The sequence below is a fragment of the Diprion similis genome, chromosome 11 (genome assembly GCF_021155765.1).
Source record: "Diprion similis isolate iyDipSimi1 chromosome 11, iyDipSimi1.1, whole genome shotgun sequence".
NCBI classification, from domain to species: domain Eukaryota; kingdom Metazoa; phylum Arthropoda; class Insecta; order Hymenoptera; family Diprionidae; genus Diprion; species Diprion similis.
The window spans coordinates 7897565-7917871 of NC_060115.1; the positions used below are offsets into that span (position 1 = coordinate 7897565).

Below are 20307 nucleotides of genomic sequence, written 5' to 3' on the forward strand. Positions count from 1 at the left end.
TAAATTTATTATATATAGGTAATTTAGTAAATTCTAATTACTTTTTTGTCATTTTCGTACAAATTTTAGTAAAATTAAAAATTATCATTGTCAATTTAAGACAAATAAATGGTTAATTACGTCGCTGCATCGAATTTGTAGAACTTGCAACCTAATTTAGAAAATTAACAACTCTTTTGATGTGCAGTAAATGTATAGTAAATTCACACTGACTTTAACAGTAATGTATATACGACGAAAATTAATGAAGTACAGTAGCTATATATGTAACATAATTATACGCGTGTATAACGTATGGGATGCGAGATAAGATTATATAAGAAAAAAAAAAAACTGCAGATCAGCTGCAAGAAGAAGCCGTCAAAGAAGCATTTTGACGGCGGTTTCTTTTTCCCCTATATTCTTATTATTCTTTGCGCACGTAATACATCTTTGTGTTATTTTTCGTTGTAATAATTTCAATAGAAAGATTTCCCCTTGCGGTACCGCGGCCATTTACTCGGTGAACGTAGGTATATACATATCACACAGGAACATTAGTTACCGGCTGAACAGGATTCGATGTATTAGGTATAACGTAAAACACATCCCCAACACAAGTTTAAGGATGCAATGCCTGCGGTGTATAGTAACAAGGTGCGTCCGCACGTATATACATACCTACATCACACGCGTGTGTTTCGTTCGGCATGCGGCCTTCGACCGGCGTTGGTTGCACAAAGTACCTACACAAAAAACATGACAGAAAGCGCTCGTGTAGGTACGCGCCTACATACATACATACGTAACCTACAGGGGCAAAAAGTGGCGGAAAAATACTTGAGGGAGGCCTAGTGAGTGTACCGCCTCTGATCAATGCCGCAACCAGTGGGTACCGCAATCGCCCTCCTCTCCTAGCGCCACAACAACGCGCCTCTCCCAGCCCCCATGGATTAAACGCATTTTATGCACTCCCTTCCTGCTTCCTTGCTTCGCTGTGTGTTACGGGTTACACACATGCGCGTGGATGGAGAATGTGTGTGTGTGTGTGTGTGACGAGGCGATAGATGGAACGGGGGATGCGTGAGAGAACGCCGGCATGGAACGAAGTATGTTTGCATGATGCGAGCTTGCATTTTTTTTGCAAATCATTTTTTTTCTTGACTGGTCCTTGTGGTGGTATTCTTTGTTTGGTTTGGTTTGGTTTGGTTTGGTTCAGTATTCAATGGAGTAGCGAGAAATGCGGTTGTTTATAGGTAGAAGTGGGAATGTATACGGAGAGTAACGCACGATTCCGAAGCGATTTGGAACAGAGATAATTATTGTAGGCGTGACAGGGTAAAAGCTTCCTTATAGTTACTGTATTATTTACTGCAGTATAAAGTTCAGATTTTTTGATTCTATAAAAAAGTTAAGTACCTAAAAATGCAAAAAAAAATTAACATCTATATTTTTTACATCTTGTATGGTGAATTATATGAACACAACACTTTTTTACACATGTTATTACACGCCTACTATATTGGTTTTCTAACTCTAATTTTTGGATTTGTAAATCGATAAAAAAAAACTCAAAGTTTTTTTTCATCTGATTTCAGCATACATATAATTCAGCGGTCAAATGAAACAGAGTTTTACTGATTTTATTGAAATAAATTCAATTAACCAATGATGCACGAAAAAATAATATTACTTACAGATATACGGGATTGCATGAAATAATTTTATATCATCCGATCGATAAAGCTCTGATCGATGTGAAAAAGTTATTCACTACACATTGTGATAAAGAAAAAAAAAAAAAAAAACGCAAAAAGAAATTTCTCTGCGTAAAACAAAAAGAAAATTATTTCGCAAAATCATATAATCATGGCCACTGAATTTGTTTCCTCAGCTTTATACTAGTTCATGCAGTGTAAAGTGTAATGCACATTACGCTCCGTATTAACAACATGCAAAATGGCTACCAAAACTTATACACACTCGTATATACACATATTTACATTATAAAACGCAGATCTAGTTCTATTCGGCACCGCGTGCAGCATATATTACAATATAATGAATGGGAGGAGCCTGAAGGATCGGTGAGGAGAAGCTCATTATGCCCGGGGTGCCTTTTATAAGCACGGTTTTACACCTAAGAGTAGGTACGTTTCGTATTATAGGCAGACCTATATATATACCGCATCCCCGGTCTATAGACGCCAAGGACCACTAACCTAGGCCAAACCAGAGCCAACCCTGCTTGCAGCGGTCGCATTTCGCGGGTCGCCGATTTCGAATGATCACCCCCCCCCCCCCTCACCCCCTCTCGACATCGGGCATTAGTCCAGGTGGTGCCCAGGCTGGTATAATCGCGCTTGTTTTCCCAAACCGCTCTCCATCTATTCCCCGTGTCATCAGCTCATCAAGAGTATAGAAAAACATGTATTGCCTACATAATATAGCTGTGCGGAAAAAAAGCTGCTCGATATACGGATGGATTATATCGCCGTGTTTCACGGATAGTAGAAAGTTAACAGGAAAAGGAGAACACATCAAGATTTTTGGTTGAAACAAAAGAAAAAAGAAAAAAAAACCATGACAACTACATTTTTTACTATAATTAATTTAGTACATTTTACTCTGCACACGGTGGTTTTTTACTATGTTAATTCTAGAGTGAATTCTGTACTTTACGAAGTATATTTTATCAAAGAACCTGATGTGTCTGTATTTTTTTCGCAGTTTCAAGTAAAAGCTGTTCTTTTATTTATTTATTTATTTATTTATTTGTTTTTTGATTTAACTATACAATATCACGTACCGATACGTATAACTCAAGTTGATGTGTTTTTTTCTTTTTCGTTAAAGCAACCAGTTTGATGATGAGCTCAAAATATAATTAGATACTCATTGCTTGCTGTCGGCAAGTAACTCAAACCTTTTTTATTTGTTCCGAGTGATTATTAAATGCTGGGCAAAGTGAGGTGAAAAAGATTACATTTGTTGTGAAATTTCTGAACTTTACGATCATCCGCGTTGTTTACGTTAAACACTTAACGTGTCGGACTCCAAGGCTGACCTATACGCTGCTTGAACTACTGTCACGAGTTTGTAACCATTGCGCGGACTTTCTTTGACAGTTGTTCGAAATTCCAAGCAGTTTTAAATGAATGATTTAAATAGTGAGCAGCGATGAATCGTTCTTTGGGTTGGAACGAACTGGATTAATCATCGTAGACGTCATCCTAGATTGTTCACGAAATTTATGTATCCCATGTATATATATATATAAGATATTTAAAAACTATAAGGTTTCTTTGCACTTAGAGTTCAACAAATATTCATTAGATTCGTAAATTTTTTTTCGTTTATTATAGGTGATATGGTTGAAATAAGAATTGTGTTTGTTTCGTAGAAGAGCGATTTAAAGAATTGAATAAATAATTTATACTGTCTCGGCCAATATTTTGTTCGACATTATTTTATCATTACATTGCTTACATGTGCACAGAAATAAACGTGCATTCAATGTAAATTACAAACCACGTGTTCATCGCTGCGCCGAATTCGGAGCGGAGTAGAAATTCCGAACTTGAAAAGTTCTAAAAGTACGAAATTTCGATTTTTTGGTGACGGAACTTAAAGTAAAGACATAAAACTTTGACGAAACATCAAAGTTTTAAATGGTCCGAAACCCGACGCTCAAAGTTTCGGAAGGACAAAATGCCGAAATGGTATAACTCCGACAAATAAAAGTTCCGAAAATATGAGAATGAGAAAATTTAAAAATTTGAAAGATCGAAATTCTGAACGATCCAAGATTTTCACTTCTGTGAATTTCTGGCTTGGTGAAATTTCACCATTTTGATCATTCTTTATTTAGGATTTTCGACATTCTTACTTTCGGAATCCTGGTTATTCTAATTCTACGTGTGTCTGATTCTCTACAAGCACTCGCTGAGTAAACTACGCTGTGTAAGTATATTTTAACTATATACCAAAACTTTTTACTTTTCAGAATTTTTCTCTATATCGTAACTTCAATTTTCAGAACTTTGAGCCGCCATGTTTCCGTCCATTTAAAACTTATTGTTTCGTAATAGTTCTACTTCTTGACTTCAAGTCGCTAATCGCGACAAAATAATTCGGAATCAGGCGTTCTCGAAACTTTTAAAATTCAAAACTTCAACCTCACCCCCCAAATTCTTATCCTAAAAAATATGAGTCAGTGATACCGCTGCATCTCTATCCTCTCTTATGCGTGGAGATCCGAATACCGGCTGTCCACAAAGGTTAGGGGATGAGCACTCGGCGCGTTCATTGGACAAATTGCAGGTATTGTGGCGGTGTAAGCTAGCAAGGCAGGGTGAAGGGGGGAGGAGGTGGAGGGTGTATCGGGTCGTTCCAAAGTGAAACCGGCACTTCCTCGAAAGCAAAGAGCACCGCGGGGAATGTATACCTGTATACCTGGGTACGAGAGGCATAGATAGATGCGGGGTAAGGGTGCGTACCTATGGTGGATACTGAATATACTATGGGTGTACGTAGGTATTATAGGTATAGCTGGACTGTTGCAACGCCGTGAAAATAAAAGCAAAAGCGAGAGGAGGCGGCGGGCAGAGCAGCCTTACAGCCCTAATCCCTCGCCTAAGAAGCAACGACACCGTTTTCGCTTGCGTTGGCGCTTCGAATAACGCGCTTACTTATAAGCGAAAAGATTGCGGGGCGTAAGGTAAGGGTGGATATTATTGAAACTTGGTGGTAGAATCGCATTGAAGATTGTCCTCGAGTCCGTCGAGGTCCAGCCACGTACAATACCTAATGCAGCTAAAATGCAGCATCTTGCACGGAGCTTATTACGGACTGCACAGCGTTATAACGTCGTCGCGTCGTCGTCGTCGTTGTTGTCGTTGGACTCAACGGTGTACATTACTTTTCAGAAAAGGCGGCGTGACGTAAATTGTAAAACTCCTCGTACCTACCCGCCATACCTATGCCGTTTAGCCGAATTGACAATGAAACTGTTTGCCGACACAATTTGCCAGGATTATCTCGCCTGTATTTCATCTTATACGTATACCTTCCTTCCTTCTTTCCTTCCTTCTTACTATACCTACACAGTTTTCTCACTTTGCCGACTGCCCTCGCCGACTGCTTCGTCGTTTTCACACGGAGAATAGAGATACGACGCATATATTGTCTCGCTTGCAAATATATTTATACGTCTCTCGATTTTATCTTGGAAATCGACGCTGTACGTATCGAGTTTAATTGAATCATGAATTTGAATAATTGCTACAAGTTACTGATCGATGTAACTTGTACTTAATACTGCGCTGCAATTAGGAAAAATTAAAGGTTTTTTTTTTCACCCAACAGACGTGAAGGTTTTTTCCGAAAACTGCAATCATAGATTTATGGAATGTTACCACATAATAATATTGTTTAAAAATGTTAAACTCACATTGAAATGGGAATGGTCAAATTCCATACCACATCGAACAACCTAATTAACATGCCACCGTTGTTAGAATCGTATATAAAATTTCGTATAAAATTAGAAAATCCTATTTGTCAATATTTGCAACATCTAATCTTAATGCGAATTCAGGTTCGTTGCACGACGATTTTTGCATCACACTATTAATCAATATCCATATATATTTATCGAATTATGATAATATTCTTTACTATATAGCATATAATATGTATGTAAGTTAAAGATACGTCTAATAATAATTGTGTTGCTCATTTTCCCGTAGCACGGACACAGAACGGGGCGAACTATGAAGAGATTAGAACAAGACTCGCATGGCGCGGTAACCCGCAGTCTATATTATACCTGAGGGCGTCAGAGGCGTCGCGACGACGGTGGGCGCCGCGGATGACGGTGACAAAGGGCACCGCGACCCGTGGAAATCTGGTTCCCTTCAGTCCGCGAGGTCGACTCGTCATCTCCCATCATCCGAGTATCCTGATGGGTGTGTGTGTCTCCTCTCCTCTCCTCTCCTCTCCTCTCCTCTCCTCTCCACTCCTCTCATCTCCACTCATCTCGGGTTAGACGGTGGTCGCATTCCTAGTCGGCTTATAGCGGACTCCTATCGGACGCAACCATCGCAACCGGCCATGGTAAACCAGGAGTTCCGACAATCCTGCGAAGCCGGCTGCTGCCGCAGTAACAGCAACAGCAACAGCAACAGCAACGAGGACGAACTCTAGGTGGCAAAATTTTGTCCCTTGAATGCTGCTGCTGTTGGCGGTCTGCATTTCGATGGTCATTGAAGTGTGTTCCAGGAGGTCCAAAAATGGAGCTGAAATCAAAATATGATTCCAATTTTTACAACCGCATATGGATTAGCCCGGGTTTAAGAGAGGAAGGCTTGTCTTCCGTTTGCTAAATTTAAATTAAACCGAGTAATAAATTGTTTCGCAATTACTTGAAGTAATTTGCATGGATATTTCATATTTGAATAAATTTTTAAAACACTTTGACGAATATTTAAAATAATTGAAAAAAAACTGAGAATTCAAGTGAATGTGTAGGTACTTTGTTATAAAGGTGGCTGCACTGTGATATCGAAACATTGTGGATTCATTTTTCGAATAATTTACTTCACGGCGTTGTTTACCACTTGGGAAAAACTTGGGATGAACTTTATATAGTAAAAGAATGTTTATACTTCATGTTGCAGAAAAATGAGCTTAATCAACTGCTATTCATTCTCGAACGAATAATATTACTCAAAGAAAGAAGTCATTCGAAAATAGAATCAACGACCGCGATTGAACGATGCATTACCTTCGGCCATTTTGAATTTCAAATTTTCCCTATCAAAGTCCAACCCTGGAGAATCGTTATTATTCTACCTACACAAAATTTTGGATATGAATTAATCCTCGTTTCGAAAAAATTCAGGAAAACATTGATTGATTACGATGCATATTATTTACAGAGTATAATACAAACACCGAGGCGTAGATTTTGGAGTATCAAGAATGTATTACAAATCTACAAAAGTTCATCTGTATACGCTATACGTGTTACACGTATATATATAACCTATGTATGGGTAAAGTCTATAGCATGCGGCTTTCCGGCCACAAAGAAAAATCCTTGACAACGGTGTCATCCCCTAGGCAAAAGCTGGCTACCGTCTTGAGAGATCACCTTTCTACGGGCCGCCGACTAGTGCGCCGCCTGTGCCATGGGATATATAGGTATATACGTATACATACATATCTATATCTATATCTATATCTATATCTATCTTTATATATAAACTGAAGCGGCACCCCGCCCTGCATCTCTTCTTATTATACCTACAGCTAGGTATATACATGTATACCTGTGCAGTACATCTACCTGCAGGCTGCACCACCACCCCATTGAAATCCTGATCTTTGAGTAACCGAGACGACTAATTTAAACTTTATACTCCAATGAATTTGGCTTTTAAGCCCTCCCTCCCGCCCCGTTTAGGTATTGGAGTCCAGTGAGTGTTTGTTTGGAGTCTTTTCAATTACCCGGCTCTTATTATACCGCAGTTTGTTGTAGATATACGATTTGTTTGCACGCGGTCCGTGCTTCTATTGCACCATATATTGGTCTGGCGTTTGTTCATTAATACAGTTGCGTTTTTTAAATTATTCGAGAAATCGAAGGACTGCTCAACGGAAGGCCTGTTGAATAGAACGTATGCATTTGACGTCGGATAAACATTCGTGAGAACGATAATTAATTAAAGCTCGCGTGAGCAACAACTATACAGAAATGAAAAGAAAACACGAAGAACACCAAAGGAGGACGATCATCGAGGAACAAGTTGCAGTAAAAGAGGTAAAACCTACGATACCAGAGCCTAGGAGAGCGACAGGAAAACTACGTGGTGGAAAAATTGTGAAACGTAAGACTCCTGGAAATTTCTTGAAGTTAAAAATTTGTTGCAATTTTAATCACGATATTAAATGCCCATCGGATTATTATTATGTATAAATAATAACCACATTAACATATCGCATAATTTTTCGTATATCCAAATTTTCGAGTCTCCAAACTCTACATACTCGCATCCGTAACAGCTATAATTATGTAACGAAAAAGAAATAAAAAATTTTTTTTGCTAAAAACCCGTATCATCTTTCGTTGTTATTCTTAAACATTATTCAAAAGTGTGATAAATTTTAAGTGTATATCTTTATTATAGTACCTAACCATTTATAAACTCGGTGAAACAAATTCATTCCATATATTCGAATAGATATGCGAAAAAAATAATCTAACAACGATACAACTATGCAGTTGCAATGAAGATGATCTATATACCCGTAAATAAACCGATAAAAAAAAGACTAGATGCCAGAAATTTGTATGCAACCAAGTAAATCATGAGGTGCGTTTCTCGATACGCACGTCGTCGTGTCGACGGGTATATATATATGCAGCCGTGCGGCGATGTGCGGGCGGTTGTTTCGCAGCGGGATACTCGCCGCAAAGCATTCCAAACGTCACACTCTGAACGTCCTACGGAATGATGTTCAACGCGAGCTGGATAGCCACATGCCAGTGATCTGGTATAATCTCGCGGAGCTGGAGGCGAACGATCAGGAGAAGCTGGAGCCTTGCCACACACACACACACGATTTACATACAAGACAGTTTCACACGCACGTAACGCATTGTGTATACACATGATGTTAAAAGGTATTATACAGAAGGTGTATACATATATGAGAATAAGAAGCCCGGTTCGCGGTGCGGCTAGCTACCGTTCTCTTTTCAAATCAGCGGCGCTGTCTTACGGGTTACGAAAGTCATCCAAAGACCGGACAGCCGCCCAGCGTGTGTCCATGCGGCGTTGGTTTTTACCTGCTGGGTTCGCGGCAGCTGTGACGATGCACCGAAATCCGTGAAGAAGATACGCGCGAAGTTTGAAACTTGGAGCAGAAGGATCGTCTTCGAGGACGCCACGCGATGACCGCGTCTTTGTTGTTTCTTTATTATTATTTAGAAAAAATCAAAAATTTCTTATTTATTCGGTTGTTATATTATTTTTGATTATTTTTTATTTTTTTCTAGACGGTATGATACTTTTTTTTATGCCTCTCACTCCGAGGAGGCTAGAATTGAAACGAAAGGAATCCCACACCGTATTGTGTATCAAATTACACGGCTCGAGCGAACTCGAAACGGGATGCGAGAGTCATCGCTAAACACCCCCGCCTCCAAAACTACCCCAGTCGCTTCGCTGCTTCCAGGTCGATTGAATCGTTTCGACAATGACACCTGCAGCGTTGAGGAATTCTCGTATACTTATCTATATCTATATATGTGTATATTATATGTGCGTATGTGTGTGTGTGACTACGTGTATATGTAGAAAATTCCACCGCACGCCCCTGGCTAGATAAAATTTCTTGTGCATTTGATCTTTTATATGAATATATTATGTACGTGTGACACATAGTCGATATTCTTCGATCAAAGGACGAACGTATTGTTGTGGAAATGTATCGGTCTTTGTGACTTTTTACTTTTCATCACCTTTGGCGATATAAGAAAAGTAATGGTTTCGGTCCAAGATCAATATTTCTAATTTCGACGGATCTTTACGCTTTCGAACCTTCGGAATCGGAAAAATAGATTCTTAGAAGAATGTCGGTTTGTCCGACAAACTCCCGCGATGATCTCGGAAACGGTTCGATTGCCTCAATTATTTACGAAAAAATAAAAAAATGCCATGTCTCGTTTAATTTGTAACTTCAGATTCTATCGGAAATAAATCGATTTTCAATGTTTTACCGACAAACATATATACTTTTTCCAAATAACCCGATAATGCTTTTTTCCAGTTTAAATAATTATTTTTAAAAAACTTTGTCAATTTTTTGATCATCGGTAATTTTTTTTAATAAATTTTTCCGCGTTTATCCGCGCTAGGTGTCAAAAATGGCCGAAAAAATGTCCCCTATACTACCATGGACGATAAGATCCCCAAAGTTCATAAAAAAAAAGTAAAAAAAGTTAAAAAAAGAAATCTTGATCGATCAATTGTCCACGTACCTACTACAATATTTTCCTGCACGTTCAAGTCGGAGTTCCTCGATCAGTTATCAATCCAACTCCGCGACACACTCTGCGACAATAAGAGATTGGAATACAAAAAAGTAAAAATCGTATAGATCATCAGCGACATGGGCGGCTCCGGGCAGAGTGACACGTAGATCGTCCCCGAGAAAGACAGAGATAGAGAGAGAGAGAGAGAGATATACTCATCTCAAAAGTTAAAACACAGCGGCTGTCGGCCTTGCGGCAGAGACTTCGGGTGTATTCGGTCTCTGCACGCGGGTTCCAGGGGATGGGATAGAGAAAGACGGTGCCGAGACGATCTTCGTTCGTCCGCGTCCGAGGCAGATGACAAGCTGATCGGTCAACCGGTGACAGGGGTTGGCGCAGCGCGCGAGAGACGTCGGAGGAGAGAGAGAGAGAGAGAGAGAGAGAGAGAGTCGGGTTTGAGTGTGTGGAGCCTCCAGGACGCGCGGACCACCCCGTCCGTCGCCGATCATGTCCGACTCCGGTAAACTGACCGCCCCCTCATCCATCATCTCCGACTGAAGAGAGTCTCTGGTGCTGCAGAGGCGTTCGATCGCGATTCGATACCCGGAGCTGCAGGCGACCCGGAGATGCTGATGCCAAATTGGCGAGGGAAACGGCGACGCTGCTCTCAATCGATGGATCATATCGATTTTTATTTATCGCGATCTACGCCTTGGCATTGCAGAGAGTTTGCGAAACCGAATTCCAGTGGAGAAATTAAGCTGGTTTAATTTTTTCTGAGGATTTTTATGTAAAATAGGTATATGTATGTATATAGTTTATACGATATCCTTTCCGCAATATTGTACAATAAAATTATTGAGAAGTTTTTCGACAGATTTGTTTTATTTTATACTTTGCTTGTTAAACTCGTGGTCTTTTAATCTCTCTTTTCTCGTTTGTGAGTCAAGTTTTAAAACATCTATGTATAACGGATTAGAAAAAGATACTCTTCGTATACGTGTACGTCAAACTGTAGCATCTCAAGGGATATTATAAACAGTGGAATTCGGTTGTAATCGGAATAAGAAAAAAATGTAACTTCATTATCTTGGAATAATCTACTTCAAATACCTATACACTTTGAATTATCCAAGTTTGGAAATTTAACGACGATTCTAACGTCAAATTATGTTTTAAGATATAAATTGAAAATCAGCACATGACCTAATCAATCCATCAATAAATACCGAGTTCATAGTATTTTACAACAAAAAATACATTTACAGACAATTAATAACAGGCTGATGATTCCTGCAGGGTCTATTTAATTGCAGTGGTCGTCGTACGTGATTGAGACACTCCAGTGTCCGATCGCATAGAGAAGGGGAAATTGATTGCACGTAGGTTTGTAGGTACTGCGTTATATTATAGACACGTTCAAGTGTGAGGAATGCATATGGATATAGGTGCAGGACACGTAACACTCCTGTATAATTTAACAATCTCTGATTGAAGTTACCCTACATATACGTATAATTAGACGATGCATACGTATGATGTACACACGTGAGTGGTCATACCTACAATAGCCCCGCAGAATCCCCTATATAAAGGCCATCTACGTGTGTAAATAAGCTCGGACATCCGCGAACGGACCTTTATATATATATATAGGTACAGATGCACATGAGACGTGGTCACATATAACGATGATATCCGCGCAATAATTACCGGTTGATAATTTCTGAATAGCCTAATTAGGACCACGTCGTAAGCCCAGGGCCGGCACTTTGTGGGGCAAGATGCGTGTGTGTGCGTGTGTGTAAATATAATTGCATGACGAGAGTAACAAGTCGATTGTGCCGCCCGCAGGGCAGAGCGCGAAAGGGACGAGCCATGCGGGGTGGAAAAGTGGTGGAAAGGGCCAGGAGGAGGAGGAGGGTGGGAGAGATTTAGCTACCCTGCGGGGCGAATCGACGCGACGGGGGCGACGGACTCGGCACGTGCTCCAGAAGATGATCGCGCCGAGGACTGCAGGCAGGTGGACGCCACTAGCTGAGGTAACCAGAAATCCCTGCGCGGTAATTATAACCAGCCCATCTTAGTGTCAACCCCTGTCGATATTCGTCGTCCCTGACCAAACCTTTCACCTCGCTAAAGTTGTTATACCTTATGGTCGACGGATTATCACCCCCTTCCCCTGGTGAGGTTGCTTTATTTATGCAGTCCATGGTGAGAGAAATTTGATATGTATTTTCAGAAAGATAGTTAATTATAAATAACGTCGTAAACTTGAGAGAAATCATTGATTGACATTCATTTTTATAGGGAAACTCGTTATTTACCAACGTCATTTAATTTCCGAAATTCTGTCAATTCCGCAAACTCAACTACTTCACAGTCGTTCTCATTTTGCTGTATTGTGTAATTGGTTTTTGGTTTTAACCCTTCTTGAAATTCACACTCGGTGAACCGTTTTTTTCCTAATTTTTTGCATTCAAATCTACAACACTCTCGAAAGTATTTCAACTTAAAAATTTCGAACGATTTATACGATCTGTAATAGTCTTTCTTAACGTGTAGTCATTTTTTACTGAAAAAAAAACAAATAATATTACAGCCTGTTCGAAAACCAAAAAAAGATTTTCTGAGTGACCTTCTTTTACGGTATTAGAATTTTCTATACCTGCTAGGACGCTTTATGCTTTTTATACATCTAAGAAACTGTAAATCAAAGCTTGACTCGATCTGTTGTAATTGGATTTTATAATTGGGTGATCGAAATCCGGAAAAAATTGGCAATTTTAACCAAGAAACTGTATACATCTAGTAGATATATATATTAAGGAAGAAAGTTAGACAATTTTCAAAATAAACCGTCTAGACTACGCTGTTGAGTTTCGCATAGCGATTTTTCCAAGTACAAAAGTGTACTTTTAGCCAATTATAGAATTTAGGGATCTTCTTCTTCTTCTTCTTCCATTTCTTCTACCTGCAGTTATAGAGATGCGCAGAGAGAAGGTTGGTTTCGAAAAACTTCCGAGTGCACGACGAACAGCAGCGTACCTCCGGATAAATACTTTAAATACAGGCTAAGTCAGAGTAATCCTTTTCGAGTAATAAGTCCTTGTTAAGTGTAATGAATCCAGGGTGAAGAGTAGAGGTTCGACTATTGTCTGCAGTGATTATTATACGAGGCGGAGGCTCGAGGCAGGAAAGATCCATAAGCTGGAAGGGAATGATCGACACTTGGGTCCGGGCGCCTGGTTTTACCCTCGTTAAATTCTGGATTTGGATATTTGGATACGTATAATCTTCTTTGACCAATTTCCTATCTGACCGACTGACCGTTGCATTTCGAGAAGGAACTCGAAGGTGTCGGTCTTTGGAAAGACACCGAGAAGAATGGCGAAACGCTTCAGGATTACAATGAGGAAAAGTATAGGTGGATAGATACAATAGACGCAAGCGCGGTACTTTCGAGACAAAGATTATACCCGCGTTTGATCTTGTTTGCAGGGAAAAGGAGAAGAAGGACAAAAAGAGAAAAAAAACACACACACAAACACACAAACATAACAAACAACGCAAGCATGAAAGGGAGGAGAGTGAAAAGCGTACACAGTAACGAACGGACTTAAATTAAGGAGAAGCGATTTATTGCATGGGAAGTTTGTTCGCGAGATGCGCGACGAGGAGGACCCTAAGGTCCTTCAAGGTCGTATTAATTAAAAATAATTCGTCCCCCCCCCCCTCCCCTGCCCGCTTCCACCTACCATCGTCCTATCTCGTAGACGCCAAGAGTGCCATGCCAGGGTGCTTTGCAGCGGCAAGCGGCGACACATAAAGGTTCCACCAGGGGGATTAGAGATGAAAGTCAGAGCATCAATGCAATCAATGTTAGCCTAGTCATAGCCCAATTAAAGTTAACTTTAACGATTCTGGGGTCACTACGTCCTCATTCACCGGGAAAAGGAGAGGCGAGAGAGAGAGAGAATCAAAGAGCACAAGGTAGACCGCGCGCATGCCGAGGGACATGGACCATAAGTGCAGCGGTGTCGCGGGTGCGAGTCAAAAGGATTCTGTATGGATGATCGCGTCTTCTAGGACTCCGGTCGCTGCTGGTTTGTTATCAAACTTGTGTGGTAGGTACACGAGACCCTGCGTAACCAATTGAAAAAAGACGCGTAATGATTGCCCCGCGAACGCGATCCTGCTTCCTTATTATATGTACGTATGCACGGTGTATACATATATACTCCGCGTGTAGGGTGGTCCAAAATTTGACGATTATTAATTTTTTCATCAAAATCTTCTTCTTCTTCTTCTTGTCCGTAAAAGGGAATAAAATTTTTGGCCTGATTTCAGATGAATGAAAATTTTAGAATTCCTGCAATTAACATACATCAACAAAGGAAGCAAATTATCCTGAAGGTCTTAGATATTTTTTTTTGTATCTCTTCCCATTTGCTATTCTTTTGCGAATTTGGTTGATCCTTAGAATTTCATCATCTTTCCAAATTGCGGGTAGATATAGGTATATATAATAAATTTCCTAACTGTTGTCTTTTTAAATATTATTCATTTCCGACGATTAGGAGAATTATTAATTTTTGTAAATAATTTCCAAATATTGCTATCTCATAAAATATAAGACGAATGAATATTCATTATTTAATTATTTATTCATCTACCACATGAAACGACACGATATATTACAGACGTACAGAGACACTTGCTGCAAAAGTGAAACTCGTACTCCGCACGCTTAATTACTCTTATAAAAATACCTCAGCTACATACAGGAACGATATTGTTGAAAACGTTTAAATCTTCCCTCAATAGGCAGCGCCTCATTATATTAATAAATACTCGAGACAGGTAGGAGTGGAAACGCGAGGTTTGCGATGCCAGAAGCGTGCAGCGTTCGAATCCACACACGCACACGTGTCACCCCTGCACGTTACAGAGCAAAGTACGTCACGTCGTGCAGGGACGATGCACCAAACGTCAAGTTCGAATGTTGGTAAAGAGTAGCGGCTGAAAACGCGAGAGGATGAGGATGGGAGGTCGAGAAGAAGGGTGCACGAGATGCGTAGGCATTGAGGCGGCGGTTTGATAGATGCCATTCGCCTTTGAACTCCGCCGCCGTCATCTCGCGGTAGGTTGCGTAGAGCTACGCGTGTAACGTTCGCTCACCCACACCGCCGCGGAAAAATTTAAAGAGGCTGCAGGCCTCCTTTTTGTCGATACAATTTATATATAATACGTATACACCGTTGTGAAAACGCCACTTGATCCGTACCCGCCGCCCCTTAAACCTCAAACCCTTCGCCTCGATTCCGCTGTTGAAAATGAAGAACGAAGCAAAACAAGAAGAACAAGAAGAAGAAGAAAAAGAATATATATAAAAGAAGGGTAAGTTTGAAACGAGGGATTTTCTTGTAGGTATAAACTTTCGCAGCAAATATCGCGTCAATTTTTTTTATGGATAAACAGAAAAAGAAGGAGAAAATTCTCCGTAGAATTACGAAGACTCGAGATGTAATCAACCATAGGTTGCAGCAGCAGCAGCAGCAGCAGCAGCAGCTATGGTGGCTGCGGTGTGATTGCCGCTGAAGAGAGCTGCGCAAGGATGACTGTCCGAGGTATCGGAGAGACGAGAATTACAAGGATCGCAGCATCAATACTCATTAGGGGTTTGTCACATCTGGCGGCTAGATCGCGCAGCGAACAAAGATCTCTCTCTATCGATTCCTCTGGCCTTCGATATTATTATACAAAAGCGCCGACCGGTAACGGATTGCCGTTTCATGATCTAGCGGAAACTTAAGCAACGGATAATATTCTGTGCTTAGGCGACCCGGAGGATCGGTCAGATATCTTTACTCCTCCATCGTGACACTGGCCGTTTGTTACATTTATCTCTGCGTACCTACTCGTACAATCAGTATATCAAAACTGTTGAAGACGTTCGATGTGTACAGGTACAAAAGGTAAAACTACGTTTAAAAAAATCAATAAATAAAAGGAAAATAAACAATTTAATCAAACCATGTTTGGAAGTGTTTAGTTAGTGACGTCATTTCTTCCGACTCTCTGGTATACGAGTATAAATAAATTGAGTCTGAAGTGACCAGCTTTAGGGTGTAGGTATAATATACGTTTCCGTTAAAACCGTGTGACTCGGACAAGCATAAAGAGAAAGAAAATTTGCCTTTGACAAGAATTGAAAGATTTTTGAGAAAGGTATGTAAGGTAGGTACACGTATTTCTCTGTGCTTTATACGCTCTGCCGCGGTGTTTGCAAATGTATATCTACTAACCGAAGCCGCGATCATTATTGACCGGCAGTGAACACAACCATCAGTGTAAAGTATAATGTGGAAAGACTCATTGTCCGAGTTTGTCCATTGAGAAGTTGCAGAGTCGGCATGGATCAATGTAGGTACGTACCTCCGCCTACCTTTTCCGCCCCAAGCTACGTATGCACCTACCAACCTACGTCTATATACCTCTCGACTCGAAATGCCCCACGAATAGCGAACAACAGTTGTTGTCAGAGGACTCTCGCACTTCTCCAAGGGTCATCCTCATTGTCCGTATCAACTGTGGCACGTTCGTCCCTGCCGCAGCATCAATATGCTTCCACCTCGTGATGGGCTGAAGGAGAGAGGAGGTTCGGTTTCTCAATGGGATTGAGTCCTCACACCGGAAAATGAAACGTCTCTATACATATATAGGTATGAATAATGAAGGTGGGTTAGTCGAAGGTACCTACACCCGTGGACTTTTACCTGTTGCCAAAAACGCTGATTTGATCCTGATGCTCGTGTACATGTAACATCGATGCAGAGAGAGGGAGAGGAAATAAAATCGCTGAGGGGCTCTAAGTCGAGTTTATTGCGCGTTTGATGCGAATTGCGTTGATTGAGGATCGCAATTGACTAGAAGAAGGCCATATTTCGAGGACCTGTGGAGCGCCAAAACTCCTAGGCGTGTAAGCTCGATAAACGGGGTCCTCCACATCCGCTGGGGATTCGCTCGGTTACGGATAACGACCCGTAACTATACTGCCTAGCTCTTTTGACTCCATTGACCGGGCTAAATGAGGCATGTCGATGTCACGATGAATTGGTAAACGCACCGAGGGAAGATCTCGCCGCAGTTACTCACGAGACACTGTAAGTATATATATATAGACATGTGTCTAATATAGGTATAGTTTGCGATCTGGTAAAACGCAGAGAATTTTGGAAAACTATTTTGCCTTTCGTAAAAACGTATAATAACACGTCTGTTCGTCTGATGGGAGAAAGTCAACGAATAAGCATTTCGTTCGTTCGATTTTATCAATTCCGTCTCTTGCGACATCTTTCACTTTGCAGAGTTTCTTTATTGCGTTATTTCACTTTGGTTTCTCTATTGTTGGTGTTGGTTTTAATATTTCTAGCTACTGTCTCCGAATCGACGCGGTAAAACCGATGCGATCTACCGTGAACACAGCGGCTAGCTCTTAATGTGACGTATGGAAGTGTCGATGCAAAAAGACATTAGCCAATCATATCCATTACCGTTGAGTTAACGGTATAAATTATCTATCTCCTCTAATGACATCCCGCGATATATCATCGTGCCTGCACTTCTAATAACTTAATTGTAATCTCTACCTTTCTCGCTATGGTACATAACTCGACGGTACATATCTACGTATGTATATATACACACTACGCATTCGAATATCACACTTGCACGCTCCGATGAATTCTATAAAGACCGATTTGAAATCAAAGATGGGATTATAACGGACGCAGAAATATATTCTTGCAACACCATGAGCTGCTGAGGTCACGACGAGTGGAATAATTGTAAAATAAAAAGAAAAAATTCCCAAACGTTCCAGATATTTACTACGAATAAAAGTGACTAAAAAACGAAGAATCTTCTCAACCAGACGAAATAGATCGCATGAAAAAGTTAGTGCAGTGAAAAAAAATTCATGTAGTTTCTAGAATGAGTATAATCTTGTGTATTAAATCTTAACCTTCTACCTTATATACCAAATATTGAACCATTGTAAAAGAATTATTTCCACATATATTACACGCGTATATACAATATCTCTTCAGCAATATAATTAGTCCTCAATGCATTATAGCAAATTTGCGTCATTGAAGTTGAATAACGTGACGCGATCAATCAGTCACGTACATACGTAGGAGCGTCGAAATATCGAATGCGGGCTTTCGGTTTGGCGGCATATATGGAAGGTATAGGTTATGCGTTACATTGTATAATGCGAAATGAATACGATCCCGCCAGATGCACGCGTGCATGCACTATCCGCTGCAGCTCTGACGAGCCGGCATTGTGTCGACGTCGAAAGCAACGAGGCGCGGTTCACGCAATGTCATGTTTGCTGCCCCGCCGGAGGCGGAGGCGGAGGCGGAGGCGACGGCACATCAGCAACCCCCTCGACACCGAATCACATTATACATGTTATACGTGCATGTATGTACATACAATATCGGGCGACTTGTATTCCCTGGCTAATAATGATTATAATAACGGTCATAACACGACGGAAGAGCCAAAAGGGGGGAGATTGGAGAACTCTGGATCGCGGATCGGGAGGGTTGCAGGCTTCCTTCGCCCATCATCGACCATATACAGTGTTTAGTTTCGCACTGCAGGGTGTATATATATATATAATTCAGCCTCTAAACGCGAGTGCAGGAAGGCGGTGGTCCGGGGTCGGCAAATTCGCCACGGCCAGCTGGGCTTCCGCTAAAGTCTCCTCAGGATTCGTTCGTGCCCGGGTCACCGAGCGGTGCACGCGGGGACTCTTTAATGCATTATGCACGCAGCTCATTCAAACTCTCGGCGCTCAAGTGCCCAAAAGTAAAGTGGAAACCGCTTTATTATTCTTTATGGTAGGTGTGTATAATATACCGTATATATATATATACACACACACACATGTATCTGTCATAGTCATAGAGTCGTAAAGTGAAGGCGTGCCTGGGCTGCTGCACCTTGTGGACTTTGTGGACACCTGACAATGAGTATATTTCATTCATGACTAGGTATGACTGGCTTCGAGATCTGTCAGGTATATACCTATATATATATATATATATATATATGGTGAGGGTCACGTCTACAATTTGAAAAAAGATAACGATATAGGTATACTATTGTGTGTTTTCAGAGCTACTCACTGAATGATCTTACTACGACCTGCAAGTAGTATTTGTCGTCATTTTGGGAAAATGCATCGTTGAGCATTGAGTCACTGAATGGTATCAGAAGTGTGGGAAGACTGCATAGTGAGCTTCTTGCGATAACGTCCGATTAAGTTATAATTGTAATCGGAATTTGAGGAAAATCAAGAAACACGTCGAATTCAATGATGGCATCTGCAGTTTGTTTCGCATATTTGTGGATAATTGTAACAACGATTATCTGAAAAAGATCGAAGGTAAAAAATACCCGCCTTGATGGAATTTTGGTATTTCTTTCAAGTGCAAAAAAACTCCGAGAATTTTATTAGAAAAAAAAAAAAAAAAAATAGGAAGGCTTTTGCACGACGTCAAATTATTTAAACAAACTCGTAATTCAGGAGAGAAGTTGGAATTCAAGGATACGTACCAATGAAATTCCGACAGAGTACGCTACTAGACGGTCAAAGCTGTTAAAGTCCGTAACTTATAAGGTCACATGAATCAAATTTTAGTGATAAATTACGATTTTTTCAAAATCACTATCCATTCATCGGCCCACTAAAGTTTGAAAACATTGTTTCCTTTTTTTCTTATTTTCGTAAAAAAACAAAAACAAAAAAACAAAAAATGAAACTGCAACTGCACGTCATCTTCCAGGCTCAAAGATCGTTGCCGTTTTCTGTTTTACCAACAACGTCATGTATCGACTGGCAGCGGATGATAAATGGGCAACGGTACAAGCTAAGGGTACGTACAAGCAGCAAATCTACGTATGAGTTGTCAGTGAGGTAGACTTTACACGGACAGAACTGCTTTACCGTTTGTTGATAAGACTTATGTTCTTACTTTCTAATTCCAGAAGCATAAACTCTTGAATGAAATCGCCTCCTTATCGTGCGTAATGAAATACTTATTTCAACGTATGCTATTGTTATTATTCACAATGTACTTATTATTATTTCTTTCGAAATGTTGTACATATATACAGAGCCTTGATCCAACAAAAATTTCCCCACTTTGTAGCGGTTTTTAGAGTAACGATTCTGAAATCATGCGATTCCGGAATTTCCGTAGCTTTAG

General features: G+C 40.5%; 1 protein-coding gene and 1 pseudogene across 1 annotated transcript in view; one reads left to right on the top strand and one right to left on the bottom strand.

The window, feature by feature from the left end:
* Positions 1-6145, bottom strand: part of LOC124412395 (paired box protein Pax-6) — a 42059-nt gene extending 35914 nt beyond the window's left edge. The window contains exons 1-2 of the mRNA XM_046892230.1: positions 6015-6145; positions 5810-5981 (exon numbers count right to left, since the gene is read on the bottom strand). The gene's annotated coding sequence lies outside the window, so the exon portion shown is untranslated. The remainder of the gene's footprint in view (positions 1-5809; positions 5982-6014) is intronic.
* Positions 4983-6262, top strand: LOC124412761 (annotated as a pseudogene).
* The last annotated feature ends 14045 nt before the right edge of the window (positions 6263-20307 follow it).